The sequence below is a fragment of the Passer domesticus genome, chromosome 2 (genome assembly GCF_036417665.1).
Source record: "Passer domesticus isolate bPasDom1 chromosome 2, bPasDom1.hap1, whole genome shotgun sequence".
NCBI lineage: Eukaryota > Metazoa > Chordata > Aves > Passeriformes > Passeridae > Passer > Passer domesticus.
In genome coordinates, this window is record NC_087475.1 from 34,190,461 (window position 1) to 34,202,714 (window position 12,254).

The following is a 12,254-nucleotide window of genomic DNA, read 5'->3' on the forward strand; positions in this document are numbered from 1 at the left end:
AATTGTCTTTTGAATATATTGAGTAAAATTGTGACGCTTTCAAGTATCAAGGCTTTTGGTTTACCTTTAGCTATTATTGTACAATTTTACAGTTTGAAAACCATCCTGTTACCCCAGTTAGATCCAAGTTTCCTAATAATCTTTTTTTTTATGTGTCTGACTCATAGCAAAGCTGACCTTAAGTATTTTCACCATTTTTACCAACCACATCTTCAAATATGAACATGAAGAAGTATCTGTGCCCCAATTGCTAGAAGATCACCCAATTTCTTTTGTCATATCTAATATACATGCATTCTTTTGCATGACTTTAATCCATATACCAGGCTGCACTTATATAACTTGGACAGATTTTTTTCAATTCCATAAAGCAGCCTTAACCTTTTATTACAAAATACTTGCTTAAGTCATTCTGACTAACAAGGGGGAAAAAAGTTTTATTGACTTAAGCATGTAGCTGAATATTTTCTTATTTAAATGCTGTTTTAAAAGTATTTAGGTCTAATTAATACAGAATTCAGCATTCTCCACAAATTTCAGTCAGCACTGACAATAGTATCTTCTAAAAGATGTTGATTTCAAAGGCTGTTTTTCTAAAAATTTATTGCAGAACATAGTGAAATTAATCTTTTAACACTTAGGAGTAACCCAGTTGCCTGCCTGATTATTTCCTAAACTCTAGATCTTCTGCTATCAAGTTCCTTGTTGACTCATTGGGACCTTTGTGCCATTTATTTTTGGAATTAATGAGTAAGCCTCCTGAGGCCACAAGGGTGATATACGTCTTTGGAGGTCTGCAGGAACAGCTCTTCAAAGGCATGTTTAAATCTGATCTGAACCATGTAAATTCTAGTCCAACAGTTTCAGAAGCTGTGACTAAGTGCCAATTGCAAGTATTGTCTCTAGCATCCATGGATTTGAGTGGGATGGTGCAACTGGCTGTAGCACTTCCTGAAGCTGTGTGCTGTAGTGCTGCATTTTGCTGCAGTATATGTTGGAATGCAGCTAGTTCTGGGATTCCACCCTGTTCCCTGGACTTTGATTGCAGAGTTTGCAGTATGAGCTATAGTCATTTGCTGAGGACAACAAATTCTGAAAAGTAGTCATTTGCTGTATTGCCATCCTGGAGGTTTTTCTTAAAGCTGTCTGTTCTGAGCTCTGTCTCTCAACACAACCATCTACATATGGCAAAACCTTGCAAACATCAAACCTGCTAGAAACAAGATGTGCAGGAGGATTAACTGAATGTCTGGGAGTCATGGAGCATTACCAGTCCAGACATTAATATCTTGGTGTCCAGTTTGATAGAAAAATGCTTTTTACTGCTTTCATCTGTTCAGAGTGCCCAGTTGCCATAAGGCTATTGCTGGTAATGTTTGTGGTCAGAGCCTTCCTGAGGCACACGTAGTCATCGTTGCTTCTGAGTAAGAGAGAAGAAAAGGAGGGGGAAGTGAGAGAAGCTTTTAAAAAAGCTCTGAAGTTTTCTGAGTATATAAAGAAAAATGTGCAACTGCTCAACTGCTCATTCCTTTTTTTTTTTTTTTTGATGCATTTAGTGATAATCCCCAGCTATGACAATTTCATGGCCAAAGTATCTGAGTATTTTCCCAGAATGTATATTAAGGAATGTGGCCAGCATCTGTCAAGTACAAGTCATCCTCTTTTCAATTGCTCAAGGCTTTAAAATTGCCAGTGCTACAAGGGTCTAGGAGATCCTTCAAATACATGTGGATTTTACTTGTATCCTTTTGCTAAAAAAAGATGTAGAAAGTTTGTCCTTCAAACAACAGGCAAAGTTCGTAGATAAGAAATTACAGTGATATTAAAAGGCTCTTGAACAGTGTTTAAATGAGTGTTTGTCTGATGTTCCCAAACTGCAAAGGCTGAAAGAAATGTGCTATTATAAGGTCTACCCAAATGATGAGGCTAAATTTAAGGCAAAGCACCTCTGCAGCACTGGGAGCTCAAAGGACTCTGTGTCCAGATAACAGTGTATGTATCTCTCTGCTTTTCCAACTTCATTTTAGCACAGGTATTGTGGTAGTGAAATCACCATTCATAGAGCCATGTGAGAATCTACACTTTAGTTTTTAGTAACCTTTTGTCATAGGAAAGAAAACTTGGAAATCTTGGGTTTGTTTCCTTATTTTAGTTTGTCTTTTTATTTTCCTGCTTAAGCCATTAAAGTCATGTCTCAAAACTAAAAATTAAAAAAACTAAACCTTTTGGGAGATATGGAAAGATGAGGTCACCACAGAGCTGATTTCTGAGCACTGAAGGGAGCAGCAGCCCTACTTTCCCCTACTTACATGGATGCTGTCTGCAGTGGTAAGATTTCCCGCAAAATTATATCCATCACCAGAGACACAGCTAACTTTCCAGGTCTTTTAGGCAACTTTATTTCCTCACTAATACTAATAAGATGTATTCTTTGATTTTTTTTTTTTTTGTTAGGTACTTACTTCCATGCATTTAAGGTACGGAGCTGTAATACTAATTGGTTTTGAAAGCTACTGGCAGCCCTCTCCATTCTGTGCTACTGTCTTAGAAGGAGAAAGATAAATCAAAGATCTCCCTAAGCACAGAACTTTGAACTTGTCAGATCCTGGGAAGTGAAGCTGGCACATTTTGCTCTTAAGAGAGTAAATGGTTCATGATTGTGAAATTTTTGTCTGAATGTGCTGATCTTTTTATGAACGAAGAACTTCCCCCCCATTTCTGAAGTCCCTCTACAAGAAAAAAAAACCGCAAACACTTCAGGGGTCTTTTTTATCGGGTCCTGGAGATAAAATGGAAGGGCTGTACTATGACCTGAGGGCATCTTTTGATAGCTGCCCCAACAAGTGCTAAAGGATTGGATTCAGTGTTTAAAGAGTATCTTTTGAAGCTCTGAGTGTTCTTTGCTTCTATTTCTACTAGTGAGTATCAGAAACGTTTTTAGTCACAAGGGTTTAGAGATGGTTAGCCATCCTTATTTGAGATTCTGCTTTGCATTTTTTTACACAGAAGAATGAAAGTTTCTCTGCAGTCATAATTAATGCTCTCATTTGCAGGTGCATGTTTGTGCTTTATGGTAACAGTTCAATGATTTTGCTCACAGTGAAAGGAAAATAAAGAAGTTAAGCTTTTCTGTCTTTTGCCAGTAACTGCCAATCCTTGCTCTGGTTTCAAGGACATTGTATCAAGTTTTCATCAATGGTATCTGCTCAATGGTATGGGAGTTTTATGCAGCATCTGTGCATTTCAAAGAAAAGAGGAATTACCAGCCTTTGGTATCTGTGCCTTTGGTATCTGTGTATTTCTTTTATCAGAGACAACTAGAATTGCTGGCCATGGAGGCTTCCATGTGCAGCTGGGAATGCCACAAAGACTTGGGGGTAAGGGGTTTGAATTAATTTCCCAGGCCTTTCCAATGCTTATTTCCCCCGACTACTCCTCTGTGACATACTTGTTGTCTTTTTCTTCTCTGGCATCTGATCAGCAATAGCAGATGTAGTATAAAAAAAATACTTGTTGTTGTTGTTGTTCAAATTCACTGAAGTACTTCTAGGTATTTCAGTCAGAAGTGCTTCTTTTGTGGCTCAGACCCATGTCAAACTCTGCGTGACCATCTTCTCAAACGTTAAATGCTACTGCAGTGTAACTTCCTGTTTGTGCTACATTTTATCAATGTGTTAACATCTGGCTTTGTAAATTCCTTATATTCTCTAGGTGCATAAGAGCATCTGTAGTTCATCTTTTTGTGAGCAAATGTAGAAACTGTGTTGCATGTCTTCAAAAAGAACAAAAGTGTACAGTCTGCTTCCTATTTAGTCATCTTGCTTGGTGTTCCTATAGAAATACACAGTGAATGTAAAGCATTTAGTGAAATCTGTAGTCCCACAGACTTTCTGATACAAGTTTTCCTATGTCACTTATCTTTTGTCTATGAGCCCACCACGTACAGCTGTGGATTTACTATAGAATTAGAATCTTGGATGTCATTTTCTCTTGACATGTGACAGCCAGTGTAGGGAGGTGTGTGTGATTCCAGACATGGGAAATGAAGATAGCTGCTAAATACCTTTCCTGGGTTGGGCTGCATCTGCTCCTGGTGAGGTCACTCACATATAAAGTAATCTGACAGGAAACTTCTTCTAAGGATGTTTCCTTCACAGATGGGAATAAACATTCTTTATCCTTCAGAATGATGGATACTTTAAACACTATATGTGCGTGTGTGTGTGTGTGTGAGTATACTCTACTAAACAATTTTCATGGACACACAAAAAATATAAATTGCTTTGAAATCCTAATGAAGATACTGGTAATTGAAAAGGGGTTTTGTTTAGTTTAACTCAATCAGACTTTATTTCTTTTATGACAAGAAAACAGGTCTTCAGTACATGAACTTGGTTTTATCACTCTGAATTCCCTTCATTTGGGTCTTCAAATCTCTTATCTTAAATTCAATATTGCTTGCCCTGCTGCCTGTTCCACCTGGTTTCATAGAAAGGATTCCACAAGTGGCAGTGGTAGGGGCAGCATTCTTGGTGTTTTACTCGATATTGTGGTTTTCTGAAGCTGCTCAGCATGCTTTTCTGGCAGGTAAATGAACTGAAGGCAAATGAGGCGATTGCTGGTGTGTGAAGGAAGTCATACGTGTCATCATTGCTGTTTAGTTGTGGTCTAACTGCATTTGTAGAAAGCTATGCCTCATATTACACTCAGGAATATGAACCAGTTATTCCAAAGAAAAAAGATTTTTTTTTTTCTCCATTTTGAAGCAGGTAGTGGATGCATGGAAGTCCTTGCCAGCAGTGATTTACAGTCAGAAGCCAACAGGAATTCAGTGAGAGCTGACTTGGACAAGCACTTGGAGAAGTGATTTGTTGAGGGTTACTAAACAGACGCTCCACGTACTACTTGGGAAATGTGATTAAGTACTTGGAGAGTACTCAGGGGAAGTATCTTACTGTGGATGCCCACAAGGGCCAAGAGGAAGTCAGTGCGAGGTGCCCGTGCCTTGGTAGAGCAGGTGGGAGGCTAGGCTGAGCTAGATGGAACATTTGGCTGAAACAGTGCCTCCTTTCTTATGATCTGTTTCTCTTCATCTTTCGGCTGCTGTCAGAAAACACTGTAGAAATGCAGCCCAGGCACGCTAAGCTATCCTTTCCATGCTTGCTGCTTATCTCTTCCTTTTTCTCCTTTGTACTCCTTATTGTAATCTTGCTGTTTCTTCTCCGTGCCTGGCCTCGAGAGGCCTGTACCCAGATCTGAGTTCCCAGGTTCCATTTCTTTCTCTCCATAGCCCTTCCATGCCTCAGTTACTGTGTGCATGGAGAAACAGGGCTGCAGCAGCTGAAGGATGATCTCCAGCTAAGACTCTTTGCAGCAGTCCTTCTAGTAAGGAAGGCAAAAGGGGTTTCCAGAGGGTTTGACGCAAGCAATACTTGGTAATAGCAGTATGGGAAATGAGTGTGGGTGTGAGGCGTAACAATGGAGGAGGTTTGCTGTATTTTTGCCACTGTTTCCTTTATTCTGATGCTTCCTACTGTGCTTTCTATCCAGCATTGTTTCAATGTCATAGGCTGAATGATTAACACTGATAGCTGGCTAAAAGCTGCCTTAAGGTAAACTTTATGTTCCTTATTTTACAAATTGTGCCACTGAGTTCTCAGTTTAATGCTGGGCTGGGCTGAGATGGGTGTACTCAGAAGCTGCTGGAAGGTAAAAGGGATGTGGTGAGGTGTCTGGCCACTGTCGCTGCCACCAGCTTCCCAGTCCAAAGTGGAGCCTTGGTAGCCAGTGGCTTCAGGGATGCAGACCAGGCATTGCCCCTTGGGTCATCTTCTGAAATGGCAAAGGGAAAAGTAACACATGGGACTGGCAGGAGCCAGCTCCTGTCTCTCACCCGGACAGCCTGGCCCCCAGCCCACTGGAAGGGCTGAGACTGTGACCTTCCCTTCCAGCCCCTTCACAGAATCACAGAATTAATTAGGTTGGAAAGCCCCCTTGGAGCATCAAGTCCAACCCATGACCAAACCACCACCATGTCAACTAGACCATGACACTGAGTGCCACGTCCAGTCTTTTCTTAAACATCTCCAGGGTCGGTGACTGCACTACTTCCCCAGGCAGCCCATTGCAATATCTAATCGCCTTTTCTGTGCAAAAATTCTTCCTCGTGTCCGACTTAAAACTCCGGTCATAGTTTTAGACTAGGACCTCTTGTCCCGTCGCTGGTTGCCTGGGAGAAGAGGTCGACCCCCATCTGGCTACAGTCTCCTTTCGTGGTTGTAGAGAGCGATAAGGTCACCCCTGAGCCTCCTCTTCTCCAGGCAGAGCAGCCCCAGCCGCTGCTCACAGGACATGCGCTCCACACCTTCAGCAGACACATCGCCCTTCTTCCTCCCCTGCCGTCCGCTTCCCGCTCGCTCTCCGGGCGGGGGGCGGCTCTGCCGGCGCAGCTGGCAGGAAGGCCGGGCGCGGGCAGGGAGGGAAGGGGAAGAGGCGGGGCCTGGAGCCCAGCAGTGTCAATAATACAATAGGGCTCTTGTGCGGCCGCCGCCGCCGGAGGAGGAGCGGGCCGTGCTGCGGGCGCGCCGAGCAGCCGGCACGCAGGGCGGGAGCCGCCGCCGGCCACGGGCCCGGGCGGGCGGGCGGGGGCGATGCGCGCCGGCGCGGGACGGCACCAGCAGCACCCGCAGCAGGAGCCGCCGCCGCGGCGGGAGCGCCAGCCCTGACGGCCGCGGCCGCCCACGGCAGCGAGCAGGGCAGGAGGAGGAGGAGGCGGCGGCGCGCCGGGCCGGGCCGGCGGCGGGAGGTGAGCGCGGCCCGGGCTGCCCGCATGGAGGCGGGGCGGGGGGCGGGCGCCGGGGCCGCCGCGCCGGGCCTGTGCGGGGGAGGCGCCGGGCCTGCGGCGGCGGCGTTTGGCGCCAAGGCCGGGCAGGAGGGAGGAGGAGGAGGAGGAAGCGGCGGCGAGCGCGGGGAGGCGGCGGGCGCTGCGGGTACGTGGGGCACCGGCGGAGAGCGCGCGGAGCCGCGCCGGGGGCGGCGGGCGGGCGGCGGGCAGCCCGTCCGCTGTGGGCGCTGCGGCCCCGGCCGCGTCCGGAGGGAAAAGTTGCGGCGGCTCCGGAGCCGGGCGGGCGCTGCACCCGCGGCGGGCGGCAAGGGCCGGGAGACCTCCGGCCAAGCGCCCTTTTGTTCGCCGCAGCCCGGGGAGGCGGCGAGCCGGCGGTGCCCGAGCCGGCGGGGCCCTGCGGAGCGCGGCTGGGCGTGGCTGGCGGGCGGACAGACAGACAGACAGCCGGGCGCTTGTCCGCCGCCGAGCACCGCTCCGCCGGTATGTCGAGGAACTTGCTAGAACTGAGTTTGACAATGAAGCGCTAGCGCAGCCCTCCCGCCTGCCCGGCCGCGCCGCCAAGGTAAGTTTTCTCCTGAGCGGCGGGGGCGGATGGCCCCCCAGTGCCCCCTGTGCCTGCCGGCAGAGGAGCGGGAAGGTCCCGACTTCACTTCTCCGGATCAAACCTTCCTCCCTTGCATGGTGTTTGCCTACAGCTGTTCATCTTTCTGCAAAGGCATGGCTGCTTTCTACCGATGTACCGCGACCGGTGTGGTTAGCGGCTGGGGATGTAGTAAAAGTATTTATACTTGCAAATAATAATGGGATGATTAATGGGAGAATTTGGTACAGGGCACCCTAAAATACATCTTACCAGGCAAATAAACCCCACTTTTTTTCTGTCTTTTCACTAGAACTATTTTATAAAAAGTACTTGTAGTTACTTGAGGAGTTCAGCTATTGTTTGCAAGTTGTTATAATGGGTAGCTATGTATTTTTATTAAAATATCACTAAATTTGCACTGTGCTTCAAGGTCCAATGGTTTTTTTCATGTTCAGGAGAAAAGGGGTGCTGAAGATAACATCCAGGTATGATTAGAAAACCTCCAATTACTACACACTAGATACTTGAAAGCTGCTGTGCTTCTCTGTTAATGTGAAAGAGCCTTTGCCCTAAAACTGAAAGATTAAGAGAAATGTATTTTGTCCTGGTGCTTGCAAGATGCTTAATCAGCAGCCGACTTTTTGCATCAGGTTGGTGCTTTTTATGGGCTGTTCTGTAGAGCATCTCAAGCACACCTGCTCATCTCTGCACCCTGAGACTGCATCTTAGTGATGGTTAGAGAGCTGGCTTCAAAGTGTGAGAGCCTTAGGCTGGAAAGGTCGACCTGGATAAAGGCACGTTTGCATAACTTTCCAGCTTGCCACAGAGTTCCTTAAGGAGACATCAGAAGTAAGCATTTACCTGCACTTACCAATGGGAGAAAATGCAGTTTGAAGTCTCTTTGGTTAAGAACGGACCTTTTCAGAGTAAAAGCAAATTAGTACTTTTAGAATCTAAAGTTTGTGTTGTTTTGTTTTTCTTTTTTAACTGAACTTCTGACCTCTTTTCAGACTAGACATGACATGCCCTGTTTTTATTGCACAGAGGAGGAGAACTCGAAAGCTTTATTTGCAAAACTTGGACTTTAGATGCAGTAAAAGTAATCAAAATAGCAGAACTGTTTCTGTTACCTGTCCCTCCTTTGATGTTTCCTCTTTCTAGGTTCCTCTTACAGAGCAAGCCTCTCTCCTCCAGTGGGAAAAATTCCTCTGAGTTGGGTCTGACTGTAGGTCTTTTTTTGTTATATTTGTGTTATGTGCGTGTAGCAGATACCCACAGAGGGGTGCCCACAGAGATACCCACAGAGGTTTGCTAGAGAACTGATGTAGGAACATATGCAGTGACATTTTTTGGCAAGGATGCATCTTCATTTGGGATCTCATTAAAACCATGAAAATCCTCTGTGGATGTAAGAGCCTGGGATAGATAGATCTCAGTGTAGTGTTAGAATAAACGCAGCTGTTTTCTTCTCTGCAGTTCTGTGCACTTCCTCTCAGCAGCAGAAAATCAGGAAGTTTGTGTTTGGGATTTATTGGGATACCTGGGATTATTGTGGGCTTTTTGTTTTAATTTCTAAAATATACATACTTTTCATAGACCTAGATGATTCGCTTGTGGAGAAGAATTTATATGATGCCTTCTTATCTACAACTGAGCATTATTTTTACCTGTACAGTTTTTTATATATATACACATGGGCAGAGACACATGTGTATGGTCACTGTAGTAGCTTTCACATGCTGAACGCTGTAGAGCATTTTCCCCAAGAGCTTGCTGCAGCTGGCCTGGGGGATGTCTTGACTGGTCACCAAAACTCCTGGCTAGTGTGTTGGCAGGTGTCTAAGGCCATGGTGAAAATGGCTGGATTTGGTAGACCTGATGGGGAGAAGTGAAGCTAAACCCTGTACAAGCTGACTGGAGTTTGAAACACTCCTGCAGTGTTCCTTGTGCTCTATTTAGGTAGCTTATTTCAATCTTTGTAATTAATTCCTGACTATCATGCCCCAGTGGGTGAGAAGTGGGGCATGGTGCCTGCATATTTTTGGTTAGCTTGGCAAGACATGGGATGCATCTGGAGGAGGAATGTGCACCCATTTATGTTGTGCATCTTTTATCATCCATGGATGGAAATGTCATGTAAACATCTGTTTCTGTGGTTTGTCTTCTTCCTTTAGTCCCTACAAGTCTCCTTCAGAGGTTTGTAAGTGCTTTGGGGGGCTATTACTTCAATGGGTTTGATGGTGTAGTGTTATGACCACTCTTCAGACAATACCAGGCAATTTGATAGCAAAGAATGTTGTATTCAAACGAAATGTAAAAGTTAATATTCAGTTAAGTATAGGTATCATTCTCTCAATGCATTTTAAAACCAAAAAATTACTGTTTTGCCTAGATCAGTGGTAGTGTTGTGTTTTAGCGGGTGACTTCTTTCATTATGGACAGAAATGGACTGAGCCAAAACTCACTATTTGCGCATGTTGCTTAATCTCTCCACTCCCACAATTTTTGTGAGAACTATAGCTAAGGGGACTCGGGGGCTTTTGAACTCTGCAGGGAGGGGAACCTCTGAAATTGTGTGGTGTTTCTCTTTTCTGAAGATTTGAAGTGCCTGTAACGCTCGAAGCTTCATGTAATTGGAGACATATATACAATTTTTACATACTTTACTTAAAATGGAAACTAACAAGTTAATAATAGCTCTTATCGGGGGTATTTATGTAATGGAAGCCAACAGATGCTATTTGCATCTTGAAGAGCTGATGTACAAAATGTTATGTCAAGGCCCTGGCAGGTTTTATGCTGGTGGAGGCTGGGTCAGGTGGGAGTGGGAGATGCTGGAGATCTGGAGGGCTTGATGGCACCTCTGAAAAGTGAGATAACTGTATGAAATGTTGCATTTCAGCACATAGCTTATTTTAATCTAATGCTGCTAATAAAAAGAACGGAGTTTTGATTTGAGAATTGATTTCTTTCATATTTATTCATGTTAAATGATCAATTACACCTGTCACTTCAAAAGTACTTTTCTTTATGCTGTTTTCCAGCTACAACTGCAGGTCCCCCCTAAAAATTGTGTCTATTGGTACTATTTTTATTGATACTTCAACTTATTTTGACTACAGGAAGATATCTGGTAAATAAGTTTCAGAAATGTAATGTGACAAGCCCAGTGGTGCTTTCTGTGGAAAGATGCCGATGTAATTACCAAGCACCTCCATGTTTCCCTGGGCTGTTCACTCTTTGTTATTCATTTACTTCCAAGTTATCCTTTTCTAGATGACATCTGAACTTTTCCAACATTTAATACCTTATTTCAGTGTGTAGGAGAGCAAGAATTTAGGGATTAGAGCAGTCTGGGATGCGTGATCTTGGACCTAAGGAAAGCTCCTGCATTTGTAGAGCAATAATGCAGGCTTTACTCAGATTTAAAGGAATGGAAGAGACCCCGAGCTGTGAGCATGACTGCGGAGGCTCCACTGGCACTTCCTTAGTCGCCCTCTTCAGAGAAGCAGGAGAAGGTGGGAGGATAAGCTCGTGACTGCTGATGCTCTTTGTTATAACTTTCTCCTGGATTAAATACTGGGATGCTTGCCTTAGCTTGTTAAACTGTGTTTGAAAACTTTGGACTGCTTTTCTTCTTCAAAGTACACCTGTTACAGCATTAGATTAAAGAGCTGTGCTTCCTGATTATTGAATTGAATGGTGAACATAACAAATCGTGTCATTAATGTCTCTTTGTGTTTTAATTAGAGCTCTAGGAGATGTTAAAAAACAGGTTTATGCCACATGCCTGACTGGTTACTAAACTGAATATGCTTGTCACACAATATTCTTGGGAGAATTATGTATTATTTTGCTAATCTACTGTTCTGGGCTTCCTTCAGCCCCCTTTCTTTCCTTTTTTCCCACCTTGCTCTAAAAAGTTACTCTTGAATATTTTCTGAGGGTTTGTCTTACCTGCTTAAAGCTCCTGACGATAACCTTTGCTGGTGAAAGGCTCAGGCTCTTGCTCATGTCTTAAAGAGCAGTTTCATGCCTGCACAAGTGCTTTGGTGTACAGCAAGTCCAACAGCTTCTGATAGTTAGTGTAGTGAAGTGCCTGAGTAGAGGCTGGAATGCCTGAGATCCTCCAAATGGTGGGGTGATACCGCACACACCAGGAGCTGCAAAGTGCTGACCAGGAACATTTATTGGAAGTAGGTAGTTTTGTTTGACTGTGTTATGAAGAGTTTTCCAAGCTGTTTTTTATTTTCAGGTAGTTCTTGTTTTGGAATATGCTGTTGGGTTGATGACAGAATAATGAGAGGAGAACCACATGGGAGAAGTTCTGCCTGGGTGCTGTCTTTTAATTGTGCTATATAGTTTATCACGTAATATCGAATGACTGAAATTCTTTAAATCTGTAGATAAATGATGGATTTACTACAAGTGCTAGACAAGAGCTACAGTTTCATGGCTGTTCACAAGCCCTTGAAAACCATAACTAAACTGTGAGCTTTCATTCATACTTCAAAATGTAAGTCTTGGTTTAACAGACCAGACAGTTTTTAAATAATGATTCCTCTATAGACTGTGGTGGTATTGAGAAAATTACTACTTTTAGTGTGCAAATATTTAAATCTTCCCCTACATATCAAGTATAGCAGAATAAAAAGGTATATATTCCATCTGCTGACATGTCAGGAAACCTGACATCTTGAACCGCTAGATACACAAGTGTATAGGAGAAATGTCTGCCCTGTCGAGGGAAGAAATAAATGTCCCTAGTGGGACTCCTAGTGTTTAATTCTCTTTATTTGTTCTGCTTTTAACTGCTTGTACTTATTT

The 12,254-nt window shown here is 44.1% G+C and overlaps 1 protein-coding gene across 4 annotated transcripts in view; it reads left to right on the forward strand.

The window, feature by feature from the left end:
- Window positions 1-6,566: 6,566 nt before the first annotated feature.
- The window catches only part of JADE3 (jade family PHD finger 3), a 64,260-nt gene continuing 58,572 nt past the window's right edge, over window positions 6,567-12,254 (forward strand). For 2 of the 4 annotated variants that reach the window (XM_064408188.1, XM_064408185.1), the window contains exon 1: window positions 6,664-6,805. The gene's annotated coding sequence lies outside the window, so the exon portion shown is untranslated. Of the gene's footprint in view, window positions 6,806-6,968; window positions 6,990-12,254 lie in introns of those variants that run through there. The other 2 variants (XM_064408190.1, XM_064408186.1) reach the window with 2 other exon arrangements.